The sequence below is a fragment of the Gracilinanus agilis genome, chromosome 3, assembly GCF_016433145.1.
Source record: "Gracilinanus agilis isolate LMUSP501 chromosome 3, AgileGrace, whole genome shotgun sequence".
NCBI lineage: Eukaryota > Metazoa > Chordata > Mammalia > Didelphimorphia > Didelphidae > Gracilinanus > Gracilinanus agilis.
Window position 1 is genome coordinate 116,422,324 of NC_058132.1, and position 20,299 is coordinate 116,442,622.

At 39.0% G+C, this 20,299-nt stretch overlaps 1 pseudogene; it reads left to right on the top strand.

The window, feature by feature from the left end:
• The first annotated feature begins 12,247 nt into the window (after positions 1-12,247).
• Positions 12,248-14,511, top strand: LOC123241240 (annotated as a pseudogene).
• The last annotated feature ends 5,788 nt before the right edge of the window (positions 14,512-20,299 follow it).

Sequence of the window (20,299 nt, forward strand, 5' to 3'; positions counted from 1 at the left end):
GTCAGATAACAAACATCCCTCACTCCTGCCCAACCTCATTCCATTCTCTCATCCCTAGTCATAGAGCCCCTGTTGTCAAAAGGATATATAAAGCCCAGCATCCATCTCCTCTGGGAAGCAGTGTTCCATCTAAGATGACCTCCCAGCTACTTCAACATAAATGCCAAATTAATAAATTTCTCTTTTTATTTCTAAGCTAAGTTATAGAGTCTTGCATTTTTGCAAAGGGTAACTGTCTGGAACCCAGGGGTTCATCTCATTCAACTCCAGTGACTCTGATGTCTCCTAGGGGCTACTAGCTTTCAAAACTCATCATAAACTCCAATCTTTCTAGTCTTCTTTAAAAACAAAAACTATCCCCCAATAGATAAATGGGCAAGGGACATGAATAGGCAATTTTCAAATAAAGAATTAAAAACTATGAACAAGCACCTGAGAAAGTGTTCTAAATCTCTAATAATTAGAGAAATGCAAATCAAAACGACTCTGAGGTATCACCTCATACCTAGCAGATTGGCTAAAATGACAGCAAAGGAAAGTGGTAAATGTTAGAGGGAATGTGGCAAAATTGGGACATTAATGCCCTGCTGGTGGAGTTGTGAACTAATCCAACCATTCTGGGTGACAATTTGGAACTATGTTCAAAGGGCTTTAAAAGACTATCTGCCTTTTGATCCAGCCATAGCACTGCTTGGTTTATACCACAAAGAGATCATATAGAAAAAAACGTACAAAAATATTCATAGCCGCACTCTTTGTGGTGGCAAAAAATTGGAAAACGAGAGAATGTCCTTCAGTTGGGGAATGGCTGAACAAATTGTGGTATTTGTTGGTGATGGAATACTATTGTGCTCAAAGGAATAATGAACTGGAGGAATTCCAAGTGAATCAGAACAACCTCCAAGAAATGATGCAGAGTGAAAAAAGCAGAACCAGGAGAACCTTATACACAGAGACTGATACACTGTGATAAAATTGAATGTAATGTGCATTGTGTAGAGATGGCAGGGACCCTGTACCTCTTAACTCAGACAGGCTGTGAACAGGGAAATTCCCTTCCCCCTTCCTGCCCTTGTGATTCCCCAGGCAAAGACCATTATCCTTGGACTTCCTTTAAGTTGAGATAGACAAAAGAGATACACATTCAGTACACACCTGGATAGCCTAAGCCCAGAGGGTCTCAGGTAGACTGGGCACTCACTGTATGCCTGAGTGCAAGGAGTCACGTCCACACTACAGGAAAGGATATAAAAAGTCGAGAACTGGGCACTGAAGAAGGGGGGCGGGACAGCCTCCCATGGTTGTTCCATTCATGCTGTCTTGCTGGCCATTAATCCTATCTTACAAATAAATCTTTCTTTTTATTTTTAAGCTAAGTTTGGAGTCCTCTCATTCTTGAGAATGGCTTCCTTCCCAAACCCAGGGGTTCACCATTTGTACCCCTATAACATAATGGACTTCTGTACTAGCAGCAATGCCATGACCCAGGACAATTCTGAGGGATTTATGGAAAAGAACGCTATCCACATTCAGAGGAAGAACTGCAGGAGTGGAAACACAGAAGAAAAACAACTGCTTGAACACATGGGCTGATGGGGATATTATTGGGGATGTAGACACTAAATGATAACTCTAGTATAAGTATCAATAATATGGAATTAGGTCTTAATCAATGATACATGTAAAACCCAGTGGAATCGTCTGTCAGCTAAGGGAGGTTAGTGAGGTTTGGGGGAGAGGGAAAGAACATGAAACATGTAACTATGGGAAATATTCAAAATAAAAATTAAAAATAAAAACAAAAAATACCCTTTACTTTCTGTCTTAGAATCAGTACTAAAGACTGGTAAGGGCTAGGCAACTGCTCTATTATTTCTTTTCCTTAGTGCACTCGTTTAATTGATAATATCATTTTGAACTCTGTTTTTACAAAAAAAATCTCTATTTCTTCAAAGAATTCTACTTGATCCATGGAGTGGAGTTATCTTACTGGACTTTCAGTGATCTTTAGACTTTAGAATATTTTGGAGATCAATCAGGTTTTTTACACTTTCTCAAGTAGTCACCATTGGATTGTCACTTACGGAAACTGTCTTTTTCTCCTCTTCATGACTAGGATACTAGCGTGGTAAAATGAGAGGATTCCTAAGTCTCCTCTGCAAATAGCCTCTGGGAATTTTTATTCCCTTTTTAAAAGTAATATTGTAAATTCAGATCTTAATAGTTTGGAAAGTTCAAATTGTACTAAAAATACTAGCTAAACTATGCAGTTTTAAATACTTTAAACCTTTTAATTGCCAAATTCATTCAGTAATATAATCTACGATATAAGTATGTTTTGTTTTGGGTCACAGAGATCTGAGAAGTATCTTTTTTTTTTTTAAATTAAGGGACAGCTTTTGGGACAAAAACCCACTATTTGACAAAAACTGCTGGGAAAGTTAGAAAACAGTATGAGAGAGATTAGGATTAGATCGACATCTTACACCCTACATCAAGATAAATTCAGAATGGGTAAATGACTTAAATATAAAGAAGGAAACTATAAGTAAATAAGGTGAACATAGAATAGTATACCTGTCTGTCAGATCTATGGGAAAGGAAGGAATTTAAGATCAAGCAAGAAATAGAGAATATTACAAAATGTAAAATGAATAATTTTGATTACATTAAATTAAAAAGGGTTTATACAAATAAAACCAATGCAATCAAAATTAGAAGGGAAGCAACAAATTGGGAAAAAATCTTTATAACGAAAACCTCTGGCGAAGGTCTAATTTCTCAAATCTATAAGGAACTAAATCAGTTGTACAAAAAATCAAGCCATTCTCCAATTGATAAGTGGGCAAAGGACGAGAATAGGCAGTTTTCAGATCAAGAAATTAAAACTATCAATAAGCACATGAAAAAGTGTTCTAAATCTCTTATAATCAGAGAAATGCAAATCAAAACAACTCTGAGGTACCACCTCCCAACTAACTGACTGGCTAAAATGACACCAGAGGAAAGTAATAAATGTTGGGGGACGGGGGGAGATGTGGCAAAATTGGTGTTAGAGTTATGAATTGATCCAACCATTCTGGAAGGCAATTTGGAACTATGCCCAAAGTGCTTTAAAAGATTACCTGCCCTTTGATCCAACCACACCACTACTGAATTTGTACCCCAAAGAGATAATAAGGAAAAAGACCTGTATAAAAATACTTATAGCTGCACTCTTTATGGTGGCAAAAAATTGGAATATGAGAGGGTGCCCATCATTGGGAACGGCTAAACAAATTGTGGTATCTGATAGTGATGGGATACTATTGTGCTGAAAGGAATAAAGAACTGGAGGAAATCCATGTGGAAAGACCTCCAGGAACTGATGCAGAGTGAAAGGAGCAGAACCAGAAGAACATTGTACACAGAGACTGATACATTATGGCATAATCGAATGTAATAGACTTCTCTACCAGTAGCAATGAAATGACCTAGGACAATTCTGAGGGACTTATGAGAAAGACGCTATTCACATTCAGAGAAAGAAATGTGCAAGTAGAAAAACAGAAGAAAAACATAATTGATCACATGGTTCAATGGGGATATGATTGGGGATGTTGACTTTAAATGATCACTCTAATGCAAATATTAATAATATGAAAATAGGTTCTGAACAATGATACATGTAAAACCCAGTGGAATTGCTCATTGACTCTGAGAGGGGGAAGGGAAGAGGAGGGAAAGAGCATGAATCATGTAACCATGGAAAAATATACTAGGGGGCAGCTGGGTAGCTCAGTGGATTGAGAGCCAGGCCTAGAGACGGGAGGTCCTAGGTTCAAATCTGGCTTCAGACACTTCCCAGCTGTGTGACCCTGGGCAAGTCACTTGACCCTAATTGCCTATCCTTACCACTCTTCTGCCTTGGAGCCAATACACAATATTGACTCCAAGATGGAAGGTAAGGGCTTAAAAAAAAAAAGAAAAAGAAAAAGAAAAAGAGTCTAAATTAATTAATTGAAATTTTTTTGACATTTAAAATATTTTCTTTCTCCTTACTGCCAAAGATGGTAAATAGTCTGATTATATTCTAGGTTATACTTGTACTTTCATGTAACATACATGTCCACATTGCTCGTGTTAATGATAGAAGACCTGTGAGTATTTTAATTTGAAATTGGGGTGATTAGCAATTTTAACAGATTTGTAATATATTGCAGACAATATATTAAAATCTAGGTTTAGACAAGAAGAACTTAAGCAATAGGGAGTGATTACTAGCAGGGGGTAAATAATTGGTTAGGGACTTCGGAGAAGCCTGGGTTGGAAGTAGGTGATTGGAGTGCCATCTGGAGGCTGATGCTGATATTGTGCTCTAAGTAATTATTTTAGACTTTACTCCTTGAAAGCCAAGGATGTTATGGTGTAGCCAGGGAGATGGAAAAAGCCACATCAGGGATTTCAGGTTTCTAAATTTTTTTGTTATGGGTTCTATGGGTTATGCCCTCTTCCCATCCTTGGAATTCTCCCACCCTCCCTCAGATTTTTGCTTCCATGGGTGTTCCAGGGGGCATTCCAGGAGAAAGGGCAGAGGAGTGCAAGGATCCCCAGCGTACCTGGCTAGGGAGAAAGAGATAGCTGAAGATGGGGTCTGGCCAGGAGCAGCCAATAGGGAACATTGAAAGGAACTTAAAAGAGGATTGAGGCTGTGCCAAAGGTCACTAAGAAGTCCCAAATTCATACTGAGGAATCCCGACATTTTGCAAGATACAAGAACTTGCCAACTGTTGCTTATTACCTGATTCTGAGTCACAGATACAGGGTGGACTCTTGGGGATGGAGGAAGCCTACACATATGGGTGTTGTTTTAGGGTGAATGTAGTAGTAGAATTTATGCTATGTACTAAGCAAGGAGTGAGTTCAGAAATAAACAGTAACTCTGTGGCTCTAAACTGAGGAGTAAAGTACTGTCTCACTTCTAACCTCTAGCCCTGACTGAAGCTTGTACAGAAATAACAAGAGTAGGAATCCCAGACCAGAGGTACTCTGAATCATTAGAGCTGGCTGACAGTAGCTGAGCCTACCTAGCAATAGCTTATGGATGAAGTAAAATACCTCCATCCCACGAGGCACCCCAGTGGTGGGACACAGGAGTCACAGAGTCACTTGTCTGATGAAATGGAGACATGACTTTTGAAAGCAACTGACCAAGGAAAGGGAGGAGGAGCAAGAGAGTTTGAAAGTAGAGAGTAGGAAGTAGAATCACTTTTGGTTTTGGTACCTGTCTTTGGGCTGGCGGGGTTCCCCCCCCCCCTCCAGCTTTATCTTATCTCTTGATCTATGCCAAGTAGAAGCCAGATAAATGGAGAATCAGATCTATCCCTAAAGTTAGAAAGTCTGAAACTACCTTTCTCCCTCTATTTCTCTCTCTTTACTGATAAATGCTTATAAATCTGGTAATAAGCCTCCAGATTAAAAAAAAATTTAATAACACTTATATGGAGAATTCCAACAAGAAATTGTTGCAAAAAAAACAGGAGTGTTTTGAAGACCCAAACCTAGGTGAGGATCTTTCAAAGCTCAAATTAAAGGGGTAGTGATCAGATTTCCTTGGAACAGATCACTTTTGGAATACTGAAAGATTGTTGGTCCTCAGCCTAAACAATCCTTGAGATCCTGGAATAATTCAATACCCCAAGAGAGGAGCAAGTCCCCAAATAGTCCCTTTTTCTACCAAAAAAAGATGGATACCAACTTGCTTTTTCATTCTTCCCACTTTTCCAGCTTCCTTTTTTGTGTGAGGAATTCCCTCATTAGATTCTAAGCTCCTTGATTATCTTGTGTGAGACAGAATTGTGTGCTATTCTCAGGATGAGCATTCAGCCTTCAAAGGCTAATTTGTTACCTTTTTTTGATTGAGGACTCCAGGACAGGCTTGGGAGGGAGACTGATGAAAGACCAAATGTACAATGAACAGCTCCCTTTGCTCACCTTAGCTCACCTGAATTGAGTTTGGAAGCACAGGTGTTTTGATTTGTAGGTCAAGGCTTGGTAGGAGGGGTGGGGTAGGGGCTTACAGGGGAGTGGGGAGGAGCCCTGTGTATATATTGCCTGTTTGGTGTCTAGTCAGTCAGCACTTCTTAGCCCATCTTTGAAGTTCTTTCTTTCAAGAAGGGGAATAAACAACTGCCTTTGTTTACTTCTGCCTTCTGATTCCAGGTCTTATTTATTTGAGTGAGTGAGGCACTTGTCATCATTTTTTATCTCATACAATCTTTTTCTTATTTGTTCCCCAGCACTTAGCACATTGCTTGGCACATAGTGCTTAATAAATATTTTTTAAATTGAATTGAAAAGGACAAGAGCTCCAACTAGAGTCTGGCTCTAACAAGGTCAAAGTCATGAAATAGCTTGGAAGAATGAGTAAAAAATTAAAATAAGAATTCTACCATAAAGAGTTATAATAGCAACAGGGATACTCAAATCACAGATCTAGAAGAAGAAAAAGACTCCAAAGCGTTTACCAAAAAAAAAAAGGAAAAGACAAATTGGTTCACAAATCCACCCAAAATTCCTGGAAGAGATGAAGCAAAGATTTTTTGATTTTTTTGTTATTTTAAGAGGTAAAGTGATTTTAAAACAGTAGTGTCATACTCAAATAGAAATAGATCCTTTTGGACCACATACTGATTTAAAAAACCACAAATTAACACTATCTATGTTGTACTGTATTTCCTGTATTTCTATTAGCTTTGCTAAATATTTTTCAATTACATTTTAATCTGGGTAGGTAATCCTTGGAAATATTATGGGTTATACATGACCCATTTTAATACCTCTTATTTAAATATCCAAATGAAAATGATAGAAGAAGAAATGAGAAAAGAAATGAAAACTAAGAAAAAAATTGTAAAAGTGAATTTACAGTTTGGAATTAGAAGTATAAAACCTCGCCTAAGGGAGGGAAAAACCTTGACCAAATAGAAGCTATTAACTTTATTTAAAATAAGGTAGTAATAAACCAAAAGATTGAAAATTAGAAGAAATTAGATAGAGGAAAATAGAAGATACCTTTTAGTAAAACAATTGTCCTGGAAAACAGATAAAGGAGAGATCATTTAAGTGTCACTGGACTACCTGAAGATCATGACAAAAAGAATATGACCTAGATATCATATTTCAAGAAATCAGAAAATTGTTCAGATTTGCTAAGAACCAAAGAGAAAAAAGTAGAGAAATAATCCATCAGTCACCTCCTGAAAGAAATGGCAAAATGAAAATTCCCAGTAATATTACAATTAAAATCTAGAGCCCCTGGGGAAAAAAACAAAACAAAACACAAGCAACCAGAAAGAATTCAAGCCCAAAGGAATCACATAGCAGTCACCACTTTAAAGGTATGGAGATCTTGGAATATCATATAACAAAAGGCAAATCTTAGAGTATCTTAAAGCCAACAAATATTTACCCAGGCAAACTGAGAGATCTCTGATGAAATGAGCAAGCTAAATGATTTACATTCTAATATAAGATAATATATGTATCTCCTCAAAAATCTATCAATTATCGTTAGGATTCATAGAGGGAGTGTAAATAGAGAGGGTCTTGGAGTGGTTATGTTATGTTTTGATGATTTAAAAAAAATTTTTACCTTCCATTTTAGAATCAATACTGTGTATTAATTTCAAGGCAGAAGAGAGGCAAGGGCTAGGAAATAGAGGTTAAGTGACTTGCCTAGGGTCACACTGCTAGAAAGTGTCTGAGGTCATATTTGAACCCAGGACCTCTGGTCTCTTGGTCTGGCTCTCAGTTCTCTGAGCCACCTAGCTGTCCCCACCCTCCTTATATTTCAATACTGGTATTAAAAATATTTCTTAAAATCAGTTTAAGGACCCCAAGTTCAGAACTTCTGAAAAAAGGATGACCTAAATAGATTAACCTATTTAAAATATATTGAGAATGCAGAAAAATCAAATGAGGAAGGTGCAAAATTATCTGGGACAGGGAGATACAATGTTAAGAGATGGATGAAATACTTCTCTAGTACTGAAAAAGTCAGTGAAACTCAGAATCTAAGTATGGATTTGAGGAATATTCTGAGAAAAATAGGTAACAGTGCAAATTGAGCATATACTTCCTATTGTTCTGCCCAAAGGTCAAGAATTTTCAGAAGGGGAAAGAATTTATCTCATTGTCCTTTCTTGGAAACATGGAGCTTTTAAAAGTCCTAACAATATAAAAGCAGCCAAGGACTATGACTCCCCAAAAAGAAGAATAACCACCTGTAAAAATGCTATGTCGTAGAAGGGATTTATGCATCAATGAATCTTCAGTTACCCCCCTTTCTCCCATTTTATCAGCAGGTAGGAAGTAGGAATAGGAATAGGAATAGGAATAAAGGAAGTAGGAATAAAGGTTTCTTTTCCAATGCACAGATCATATCCTGAGATTTCAAAACAAAACAGAAAGTGGTTTGCTACAGTTTATGTCAAGTTCTTTCTCATTTTTTTTGGTGATATTGTTCATACAAATCATACATTTTTTTTGGTGATATTGTTCATACAATCCTCATCTAGTGGTTACAAACACCTAACATAAGTTTTTTTTTTAAATTTGTAATTTATTTATTTTAAAAATATTTTTCCATGTTTACATAATTCATCTTCTTTCCCTCCCCTCTCCCAGAGCCGACAAACAATTCCACTGAGTTTAAAATAAGTTTTTTGATGAAGTACCTGGGCAGCCCCTGGGAGAAGTCCTCAGCTTGTGTGCAGCTGGTGGAAGGTCAAGAGAGATCCCGTTGCAAGAAGGAATAGATTTGACAGGCTGCCCTAGATCGCTTCAATACAAAGGCTGGGGGCTCAGAGCGGTTTGAGCTTTGAGGTAGGGGTAGAGCGTCCAGGATCTTTCTGGCCAAACCACTCTAAACTCGTTCCTTCAGCCAGGATTGTCCCATGCAATTCTACAACTTGGAAGACCTTGCAGAGCTGGTTCCCCAGCACTTGGAGCTTCCACCGCGTGGGAAAGTCAAACTGGGAGTTGCCCACCTCTCTGGGGCTCTCAAGGGAGTAAACCTGGCTTGAGGACTTGCTGTGCTAGGGAGGGTGAAATGGAGGTCTCTCCCAACCAAGGGACTCCCACGCTCTGCGCTCATAAAAATGCCTTTTACCCAGGGTCCCTCTGATAGTGGAGAATGCAGTCCTCTCTCTTCCTCGTTCATTATAGGAAAACAGCAGAGCTGCACTACTAAGTGTGGTGCATCTGGAGTGTGCGTCACTCTTTATGGTAGGGGGAGAAGGTGGGAATTCGAGATGGTCTAGCATCTGATGTGTGCCCTCCCCATGCTCCAGAATTTCTAGACCCCCCAAACTAGACTCTGTTCAGAATTTGTATGAGAGATCCTCCCAGGAACTCCAGTTGCTGGGTTACTTTCAGCGAGGTGAGAAAGGAGAAATACAGAACCTATTGCCTTACACCAGAGCCTTCAGAACTCGAGTTGTGCCCCAATCCTTGCTCCCTCTAGAATCACCATCCTCTCCTTGTACCCGCTTAGCCTTGGGCGTACCTTTAACAGGGTCTAAGAAGTGCCCACGGAGTTTGCCTTTGAGTCCTCTCCTCTCCCTCCAAGTGCCTTTGCTCTGAGATTACCTTCCTTTTACATTATATAGATTTCTTTAAAAATTTTAAATATTTTTCTCAATTACATGTATATATTTAAATTTAAAAAATTTAAATAACAAATTTCCACATAAGTTTTCCAAAGTCATATGATCCATGTCATCTCCCTTCCTTCTTCCTTTCTCCCTCTCCCCCACCCCCACCCCCCCAGGGCTGACAAGCAATTCAATCTGGGTTTAGATAGAATTTTTAATAATTGTTTTCTGACATTTTGCCATCCTTGTTCTCTACCTTCCCTGTGTCCCCAGATGACAGATAATATGATACAGGTTATACAGGTGCTATCTTGCTATACGGATTTCCATGTTTGTGAAAGAAGATATATTCCTCATATTAGGGAGGAAAAAAGCATAAAGGAAATAAAGTGAAGAGTGGTATGCTTCAATCTGCATTGACTCCAACAGTTCCTTCAATAGCATTGAATAGCCTTTTTTGTCAGAAGTCCCTTAGAGCTTTCTCCGATTCTCGCATTGCTGAAAACAGTCAAGTAAAGTCATTCACCTTTGATCATGGGACGTTTATTGCTGTCACCAGGAACAGCATTCTTCTGGTTCTGCTCCTTTCACTTTGCATCACTTCATCTAAGTATTTCCTAAGTACAGTTTGCACGTTCCTTCCCTTTTGGAAGGGGAGCTCTCAGAGAGCAGTGAGTATTTGTACCCATCTTTATTTTCTGCGCTTAGCAGTGTCAGGTGCCTAGGAGGCATTTCCTAAATGTTGTTGATTGCTCCCTTACTCACACACTCTCTCTGAGGGATGTCTTAGCAAGGAAAGTCTTGTAGGGAGAATTCAAAGCTAGATCTGCCGGCAGTGGGGCAGAAGGCGCCTGGAGGGGGCGTAGATGTCAGGGCAGCTCTGAGTCTGCCATCTTCAGAAAGCACATAAAGTGGGATCCCTGCTTACCTTCTGGGCTCTGCACATTCCTGATTTTTTGGTGCTACTCTTTCCAGGGGAGAGTAGGCGGTGCCAATGAGGGGGGGGGGCAACACAGGTAGGATGGTAAATGCCCTTTCCGGTGGCCCAAGTTGTATCCCCTGCGGAAGGCACCAGTTAGATCCAACTCATGGATGTCTGTCCTCCAGAGCTGAAAGCAGAAATTGGGGGTGGGGTCGGGGGAGGGAGAAGAGCTGCAGGGTCAATTCAGTTCAGTAAACCTGTCTTAAGTGTCTACTGTGTGCTGGGCACAGTGCTAAGCACTGGGAATACAGATTAGACAAGAAAAGAAAAAAAGTCCTTGTCCTCAAGAGCTGCAGAGGAAAGGCTGCACAAAGGGAAGCTGAAAAGGGATGGGGGCTACCGGGAGGGTTTCTGGCATTCTTGGAAAGTAGAGTTACCAGTCAAGTTCCGACTCCTCTATAGTTATCGCTCCTCCCTCTAGTGGGAGAGGGAGGTAATTGAGGGAGCGGAGAAAGTGTTGTGGAGTATCAAAAGCTGAATGAATCCGCTTGGAGACCAGAATTCCGGAGATCTGCTAATCCTGAGAGAGGCTTGACGTTTGTTGAGTGAAATTTAGTGGAGCAGCTCATGGAAAATGGAAAGTTCCCTGGACTCACCAGGAAACCTTCCTGTTGTGTGAAACACAACCCAAAGTTTGTAGCTGGGTCTCAACCCAAGAATGGGAGGCTCAAAGCTGAGTTCTGAAAGTCTTTATTTAAAGAAGAGGTTTAAGGCAATGAAAAAGCCTCCGGGCTGATGGAATACCGCCCCCCGCCCCGCCCCCAACCATGGAGTAGCCCAATGGGTGAATCAGAGTTTGCATATTTATTTATTGAATAGTCCACCCCTGAGCTTTCTGGGGCATTCTACGCAGAAAACCCCGGTGCAGGAGAAGCCTCACTATCTCTCTGGAATGCTCTTATCTCTGTGTGAAAAGTAGGGAGGGTACGGTACAGTATAAGACTAGTATAACTGATAGAAAAATACAGAACAGAACAGTGCAAGACTATTATCTGATTAATAATATACAACAGTTAAACGCTTAGCAATACAGATTTTGCAATTTATGCCTAGCTAGTGTTAATAATACAGGTTTTGCAATCTATGCTTAACTAGTGCTAAGTGGTGAAAGCACAAGCCTTCAGAGCATGGGGGTCCCTCTTTTATCACTGCCCACCTCCATCACTTTCTTTCAGTCTTTCTTTCTGAAGGTGCACTTGAGGGAGACACATTCCCTCCGTGAAAGCTTGGAATAGGGAGTCCCGGGAAACAGTGAGGCTGAGTAGGTTTAAGGCCAGGCTAAGGTTAGGAAGGGGTCTTGTCTGCTGGCAATGCCCAACTCGAGCCTGAAAGCCTGGGCTCTTATCTAACCTGAGAAGTGCAGCCTGATTGCCAGGGTCCCGAGTTGAAGAGGAGACAGGTGGGTGGATTTGGGTTGCTGGGCCATAGGGTATCCCTTCTTTTTCCTTTTTCCTCTAAATTCTGTGTGCGTGAGGGTTGTTTTCCAGTGTTCATCAGCATGGGTGATGGGATGGCCATCCAGCTCTGAATAGGGGAGTGGAGATGAGGGCATGAGCTGGCTGCAGTTTCTTCCCGTTGCAGCTTCTAGTCTGTGTGTGTGATGGGAGAGGGGTCCCTGGTTTGGAGCAACATGGAGGTACCTAGGCCCTCCAGTCATCCCTCTCTCCCTCTTCCCATCTCTGGGAAAGTATAGCCCTTACCTACTCCTCAAAGAACCCTGGCACATCCTCTAGAAAGTCTTCTGAAAAAGCAGCAACCTAAGCAATTTGTGAGATTAGTGTCCTTGGAGTCTCCTAGGTAGACTTTCAGATCTGCACTTTGTCCTACCACTGTGGACCCTGAGGAGTGAAACTTGTGAACCATACCAGCTGATTGGGGGGTGGGGGTGGGGAACCTTTCAGGACTTGGAAGGTAGATCAATTGGGAATTCTGGGGGTGTTGAGATTAATTTGAGTTGGAGACCTGGAATCCCAAGAGCTGGGGATGCCCCAGCCCATCCTCTCTTGGGATTGGCAACCCCATTTTGTGCCTGACTGCACCCTCCTAACCTGATCTATGTGATGTTTATCAGGGCTCACTCTAGGGATCCATCAAATCCCAAAGCAGGGGAACCCTGCTTCTGGCCTCCAAATGTCAAATTGTTTTTGCTATTTATTTCTTTCCCAGTAGAGTTGGAGAAAGATTTAGTGCTCATGGCTAGACCATACCAATATAATAAAAATGCCAATACTACCAGAAGTAATTTACACTTTTAATGAAATGCTATACTAATGAAATTATCCAGGGGATACATTACAGAGCTTGACTATAGGGAGCCATGCCTCTATATGATTTTTTGGGATCCCGAGCGGCGTGGTGGCATAGGATGGTTAAGGCAGGAGAAAGAAAATATGAGAACAACTAGACTAGTGGTTAGCCCATGCTGTTCCGAATTCTGCGGGCATGGAAGTTTATTATATACCTTTCTCAAGTAAAAAGAAGTCACAGTTGGTAAGGGGCAATAAATCACGCATAATCCATTGAAGTCTAAAGAATACAGATGCAAAGACAAATGGTCAAATTCCAAACCCCAATTTCAGGAGAGGATAATTCTGGGAGAGGAAATATCCCAGGGAGATGCTCACCAGTCAAATCCTAAAGGAGCCAGTTCTAATCTGAATATGCACTCTTATCTAATTAACATTTGTTAGGAAAGGAATCATTAACTCTGTAGATGCTGGTCTGCCACTTCAAAGCTCTCCAATAAGAATTGTAAAAAAGGTGAGGATCAAAGACTGAGTCAAAAGAGGAGCCTCAGATTTTTATCTTAGATAGCCCATTCAGTCTGCATCCTGACATGCAGTGCAGAAAATCATACACACAGTTTTACTTGCCAATGATTTTGTAATGGGATCCAGATAAAATATCTGTTACAGACTCTGTTTCTCTAAATGACTCCTAATAGCCTTCTTGGAGGGATCAAGTTGATTTTGGATTAACCTACCCTGCTGGTACCAGAGCCTTTTGGGGCTCAGGTGACCAGGACCAAACACAAAGACTGCCTCAGCCTGGATTGGTCACGTAGGGAATCCAGATAACAGGCCCTAAATTTGATCCTATTTCTCCAAAGGCTTTAATACATAGAACGGCTTCCCACACTTGACAAAATAAACTTTTTTAAAATTTCATTTGGAAAAACAAATGATCTAGAAAATTAAATGAAATGAAAATAAGTAAAGATGAAGGGAAAATGGTACTTTCAGAGCTCAAATTATATTATGAAGCAGCAGTCTTCAAAACCATGTGGTTTTGACTAAAAATTAGAGATCAGTGGAACAGATTAGACCAGGGAGATTCAGAAACAATAGAACTCAATAACACATTGTTTGATAAAGTAAAAAACATGAATTACCTAGGGGAAACTCCCTAGTTGATTAAAAACTGTTGGGAAAACTGGAAAGCAATCTGGTAGAAATTATGCTTAAAGGATCAACCCTTCAATCCCTCTAACACACCACTGAGGGACCTGTGAGCCCCTCTCCTATTTGGGTAGGTCTCAGAGGTACAACTTCAATGCCCAAAGCAGAGCTCTTCCGTCTCTCTGGCTGTGAATATCTACTCTTCTTCCACTAATATTTCAACATCTACCCAGTACTGGCGACTGATCAATAACTATGGATCCCCATTTCTAGGATATACCCAGGGTACAGGGGGAGCCAAGTACCACAAAGCAAATATGCAGAACTTCAAGCTTTCATCAAAGAGTTAGGGAAAGAGATCAGACCCATTTTGGAGAGGTTAAAACGAAACATCATTCATGTTCAAGGATTAGTCTAGGAATGCCTTTCAGAGACTGAACAGAATACAAGATCCTGGCATCCCACTTCACTCCCAAAGTTTTACACTTCTTTGTGAAGAAGAAAGAATAATACTTTTCTGGTGACTTTCAAGGCATTCATTATGAATCCCTTATTTTGAATGCTCTAAAAGTTTGAGTTCTTTCCCCTTTTCTTCCTCCCATTCCTATTACATAGTCTAAGAATAGGAGAGAAGACAACTTTGCAGTTAATGTTTGCATTTTTAAATGTGTTTATGCCTAACAAATATTTATTATTCTTAATTTAAAAAATTATTGAGATCTTTTTATCATCTCTGATAATATGATAAGGACAGTTTAGTTGATAAGGAAGTAATGGACACTGAAGATCTTTTAGCTCATGCTTCCAGCTCTGTGTCCAGGAGCATGGAGTTTATTATATATATTTCAAGACTCATTTCACACAAAAGAACCTCCCCGAAACTTTGCAGATGCATAGAAGTTATAAATTATGTCATATCAAAACACAAGAAGTCTCATTGGCTTCAGAACAGACCAAGGCCAAGGCTGAATTTTGACTGGGTTCTTATCAGAAAGCCAAGTCGGGGAATATTTTTCTCAGGGTTGAATTGTCCCTGCTAAGGTTTTGGCCTTGGCTATACCAGGCAGCTACATTCCTGGCCAAAGTGGGAGAGTGTTAACCTTTTAAATGCTGGCCCACTAGGAACCTAAAGCTCTTCAATAAGGCCACAATACTTTTCAACAAGAAATCACAAGGATCATAAAAGGGGTCAAAAGAGGAATCTCAGATTTTTAATCTATTCTCTTATTGGCTTCCCACATATTTTCCCCTTTTCTTTAAATTAAAATGATTTATTACACAGGAAAACTTTTTAATAATGAAAGGAGTCAGCAATTAGTTATAATCATCAGCTTTAACTGGATCTGGTAGGATTTACAGATTAAACTGTTTATTTCTGGCTCTCTACAAAAAAATATTCTATTTGATGGCCTACTCAATTTCTTTTTCTGATATTGGATTATTTAAGTATTCTATTTCTTCTGCTGTTAATCTAGGCAATTTATATTTTTGCAAATATTCATCCATATCACCTAAATTGCTAAATTTATTGCCATATAATTGGGCAAAATAGTTTTTAATGATTGCCTTAATTTCCTCTTCATTAGAGGTGAAGTCTCCCTTTTCATCTTTAATACTGATGATTTTGTTTTCTTCTTTCCTTTTTTAATTAGATTAACTAGTACTTTGTCTATTTTATCTGTTTTTTCAAAATACCAGCTTCTAGTCTTATTTATTAATTCAATAGTTCTTTTACATTAGATTTTATTAATTTTTCCTTTAATTTTTAGTATTTCTAATTTAGTTTTCATCTGAGGATTTTTAATTTGTTCATGTTCTAGTTTTTTAAGTTGCATGCCCAATTCATTAACTCTGCCCTCCCTAATTTGTTAATATATGCACTCAGTGATATAAATTTTCCCCTTAGAACTGCTTTGGCTGCATCCCATAGGTTTGGGTAAGATGTCTCATCATTGTCATTGTCTTCAATGAAATTATTAATTGTTTCTGTGATTTGTTCTTTCACTAAATTATTTTGGAGAATCATATTATTTAATTTCCAATTAGTTTTTGGTTTGCCTTTCCATGTATTCTTACTAATAATTATTCTTATTGCATTATGATCTGAGAAGGTTACATTTATTATTTCTGCTTTTTTCCTGTTGTTTGCCATGTTTCTGTGCCCTATTACATGGTCTATCTTTGTGAATGTTCCATGTGCTGCTGAAAAGAAGGTGTATTCCTTTTTGTCCCTATTTATTTTTCTCCATATATCTATTAATTCTAATTTTTCTAGGGTTTCATTCACCTCTCTTATTGCTTCCTTATTTATTTTTTGGTTTGATTTATCTAGATCTGATAGGGGAAGGTTGAGGTCCCCCACTAGTATGGTTTTGCTATCTATTTCCTCCTTGAGCTCCACTAGCTTCTCCTTTAGAAATTTGGAAGCTATACCATTTGGTACATACATATTGAGTACTGATATTTCTTCATTGTTTATACTGCCTTTTATTAGGATGTAGTTACCTTCCCTATCTCTTTTAACCTTATCTATTTTTACTTTGGCTCTGTCAGAGATCATGATAGCCACCCCTGCTTTCTTTTTCTCATTTGAAGCCCAAAAGATTTTGCTCTATCCTCTCATTTTCACTCTATGTATACCTGTCTGTCTTATGTGTGTTTCTTGTAGACAACATATGGTTGGATTTTGGTTTCTAATCCACTCTGCTATTTGCTTCCTTTTTATGGGAGAGTTCAGCCCATTCACATTCAGAGTTATAATTATCAACTGTGCATTCCCAGACATTTTGATTCTCTCTCCTAGTCCTGTCCTTTCTTCTTTCACTGTTTCCTTCTATACCAGTGTTTTGTTTTTAATCAGTTCCTATAATCCCCTCCCTTGTTGTACTTCCCTTTCTCCCCCCTACCTTCTTATTCCCCTCTTATTGTTCTTTAAAGCCACACCGAGCTCCCCCCAAGCCCTCTCCCTCCCTAGTATTGCTTCCCTCCCCACCAGTCTGTTTGTTACTTTTCTACTTCTCTATAGGGCAAGAATCAATTATCTGCCCCTATGGATCTGATTGTTCTTCTCTAAGTTGATTTCAATGCACTTAAGTATTGAATATTTCCTCTCTCTAACCTCTTTACCTTTACAGTGTATTTTTCCCTGTTGGTCCCACGTGCTTCTTTATGGAATAGAAATTTATTCCTTTTTGTTTGTTTTCCTATTTTTCTTATTATTATCTTCTCCCCCAATTTTGTATAACCTACCTACCTACCTACATATATATATTTATATATTGCTTGACATTTCATCCTATACAGTTTGTCCCTGTTCCCTCTATGTAAACTTCTTCTAGTTACCCTGTTGGTAATAATAATTTTTAATATTTGCCAATACCTTCTTTTCTTCTTGGGATATAAATTGATTGAACTTGTTGCATCCCTTAAAGAAAAGAATTTTTTTCTCCTCCCCCCATTCTCTTAATAACCTTATGTTGATTCTCTTGAGTTCTGGGTTTGGGCAGCAAACTTTTTTTCTTGATGAATGTTTGGAAGTCTTCAATTTTATTGAATGACCATACTTTCCCCTGCAATAATATAGTTAGTCTTGCTGGATAGTTGATTCTTGGTTGTAGACCCAGTTCTCTTGCTTTCCGGAATACTGTGTTTCATGCCTTCTGGTCCTTCAATGTAGATGCAGCCAGATCCTGTGTTATCCTAACTGTAGTTCCCTGATATCTGAATGACTTCTTTTTAGCAGCTTGTAATATTTTTTCCTTGGTCTGATAGTTTTTGAATTTGGCTATAATATTCCTGGAAGTTGTCAGTTGTGGATTAAATGTAGGAGGTAACCTGTGGATTCTGTTGATTTCCACTTTTCCCTCTTGTTCAAGAATTTCTGGGTAATTTTCTCTGATAATTTCTTGTAAAATCTACCTAAACTTTTTCTTTTTTCATGATGTTCTGGTAAACCAATAATTCTTAAGTTGTCTCTTCTAGCTCTGTTCTCCAGATCTTTGGTTGAATCAATGAGGTGTTTCATATTCTCCTGAAATTTTTCATTTTTTAAATTTTGTTTAATATATTCTTGTTGCCTTGTGAAGTCATTTGCTTCTAATTGTTGAGTTCTGTTTTTTAAAGACTGAATTTCATCCCTGGATTTTTGGTCATCCTTCTCTTTCTGGTCTGATTTTCTTTGTAGATCATCTTTTGCCTTCTTTGCTTCATTTTCAAGCTGGCCAATTCTGGCTTTTAAGACTTTTTCTTGTTTTAGTTCATGTATTTTCTTTTTAAAATTGTCTTCAGCCTCTCTTGATTGCTTTTTGAGTTCCTGAAGTTCTTGAGTTAATTGAGTTTTAAATTCTTGAGTTAATTGAATTTTGAGATCTTCCAAAGCCTGTGTCCAGTTCCCTGGAACTACTTCCTTTTCTTCTATTTCTGTTTCATTTGCTCTCTTTTCACTTCCTTGAAAGAAGCTGTCAATTGTGATTTCTTTTCTCTTTTTCTATTGCTTACTCATGTTTTTCCCCTTCCTTGTTCTGCTAGTTTGAGCAGATGTATTTAATGATCTTTGATGAAAGAACTTCCCCTAGCTGGCAATGGAGGTTTGTAGTTACTTTCTCTGCCCTCTGAAGACTTCTTGTCTGTCCAATTGTTGGGATTAATCCTCTATTGATTGGATTAATCTTACTACTTTATCTGCCCTGAGGCTAAAACCTCGAGGGGAGGGAAAAACAAACAAACAGACAAAAATGTGGGGGGACAAGAAGGAGCATTTACACTGAACTGAGCTCTCCAATAGTGGGGTTCCCCTGTGCTGTCTGCTGTGTTTGATCTGGTTTTCTTTCCTCTTGAAGCCCTGCATTCTCTGTCTCAGTATGAGGAAGCCAAGCTGTCTGCAGTCTGGGGTTTGGCTCTCCCTAAGCCACCATCTTCCAGTGTTTTTGCTGTGTTTCTCTGGTTTTCTCCCCCAGTCACCTCTCCAGTACCTGTGTTTAACTCCCTGAGTCTGGTGCCAGCATGACCCTCTCTCCTGACTGGTGCACCCACAGGCCCTGAGATTTCCTGGGCCACTGGAGACTCCACACAGCATGTGGGGGAGGCATCCTGAGATCCTGGGATTCCCCTTCTATGTTCTCAGACTCGAAAGTTTAAGAATCGAAGCCTTTTTATTGGCATACCTCTTTAGTTATGCTGTGGTAGGGTTAGATTTGGTCCTCTTTCTTCTCGAAGCACATTGTTTTCTATCTCTGTGTGCAAGGGTGTGGAGGTTTTAAGATTCGCTAAGCCTCCATCTTGGATTCACAAGTGAATTCTATCAAACATTCAAAGAACAATTACTATACAAATTATTTGATATAATAAGCAAAGAAGGAGTCTTACCAAATTCATTTTATGACACAAATATGGTACTGATTCCAAAGCCAGGTAGATCAAAAATAGAGAAAGGAAATTACAGACCAATCTCCCTAATGAACATAGATGCAAAAATCTTAAATAGAATACTAGCAAAAATACTCCAGCAAGTGATCAAGAAGGTTATTCATCATGATCAGGTGGGATTTATACCAGGAAGGCAAGGATGGTTCAACATTAGGAAAACCATCCACATAATTGACCATATCAATAAGCAAACCAACAAAAACCACATGATTATCTCAATAGATGCTGAAAAAACCTTTGACAAAATACAACACCCATTCCTACTGAAAATACTAGAAAGTATAGGAATAGAAGGTCCTTTCCTAAAAATAATAAACAGTATATATTGTAGTGCAAAAGATCATGTCCATGCAATAGAGAAATTAAAATCACTTACTCTATCAGCTCCAGCCCTAGGTATCCCTGATCATGACAAACAATTTCTTCTTTATGTACACGAAGATAAAGGGATAGCCTCTAGTGTTTTCACACAATCATTCAGGAATAGGTTAAGACCAGTTGCCTACTACAGCTCAAAATTAGATTCGGTGATTTGTGGTATACCGGCTTGTTTAAAAGCCATAGCTGCTATAGCCATCATGATTAGAAAATCTTTATCCTTGGTATTAGGGAGTGAACTGAAAGTATTTTCCCCCCACCAAGTGGAATCTACTTTAAGAAACACCACATTACAAGCGTTCACTTCCCAAAGACTATCACAATATCAAGAAATCTTCTTGGCTAATGAAAATATAACTTTTCACAGGTGCAGAAACTTAAATCCTGCAACTCTGATTCCAGATTTACCTCTGGAGGGAGAAAGGCTACATATCTGTGAAGATGCACTTAACATCGTGCATAAAACAAGACCAGATTTAGAT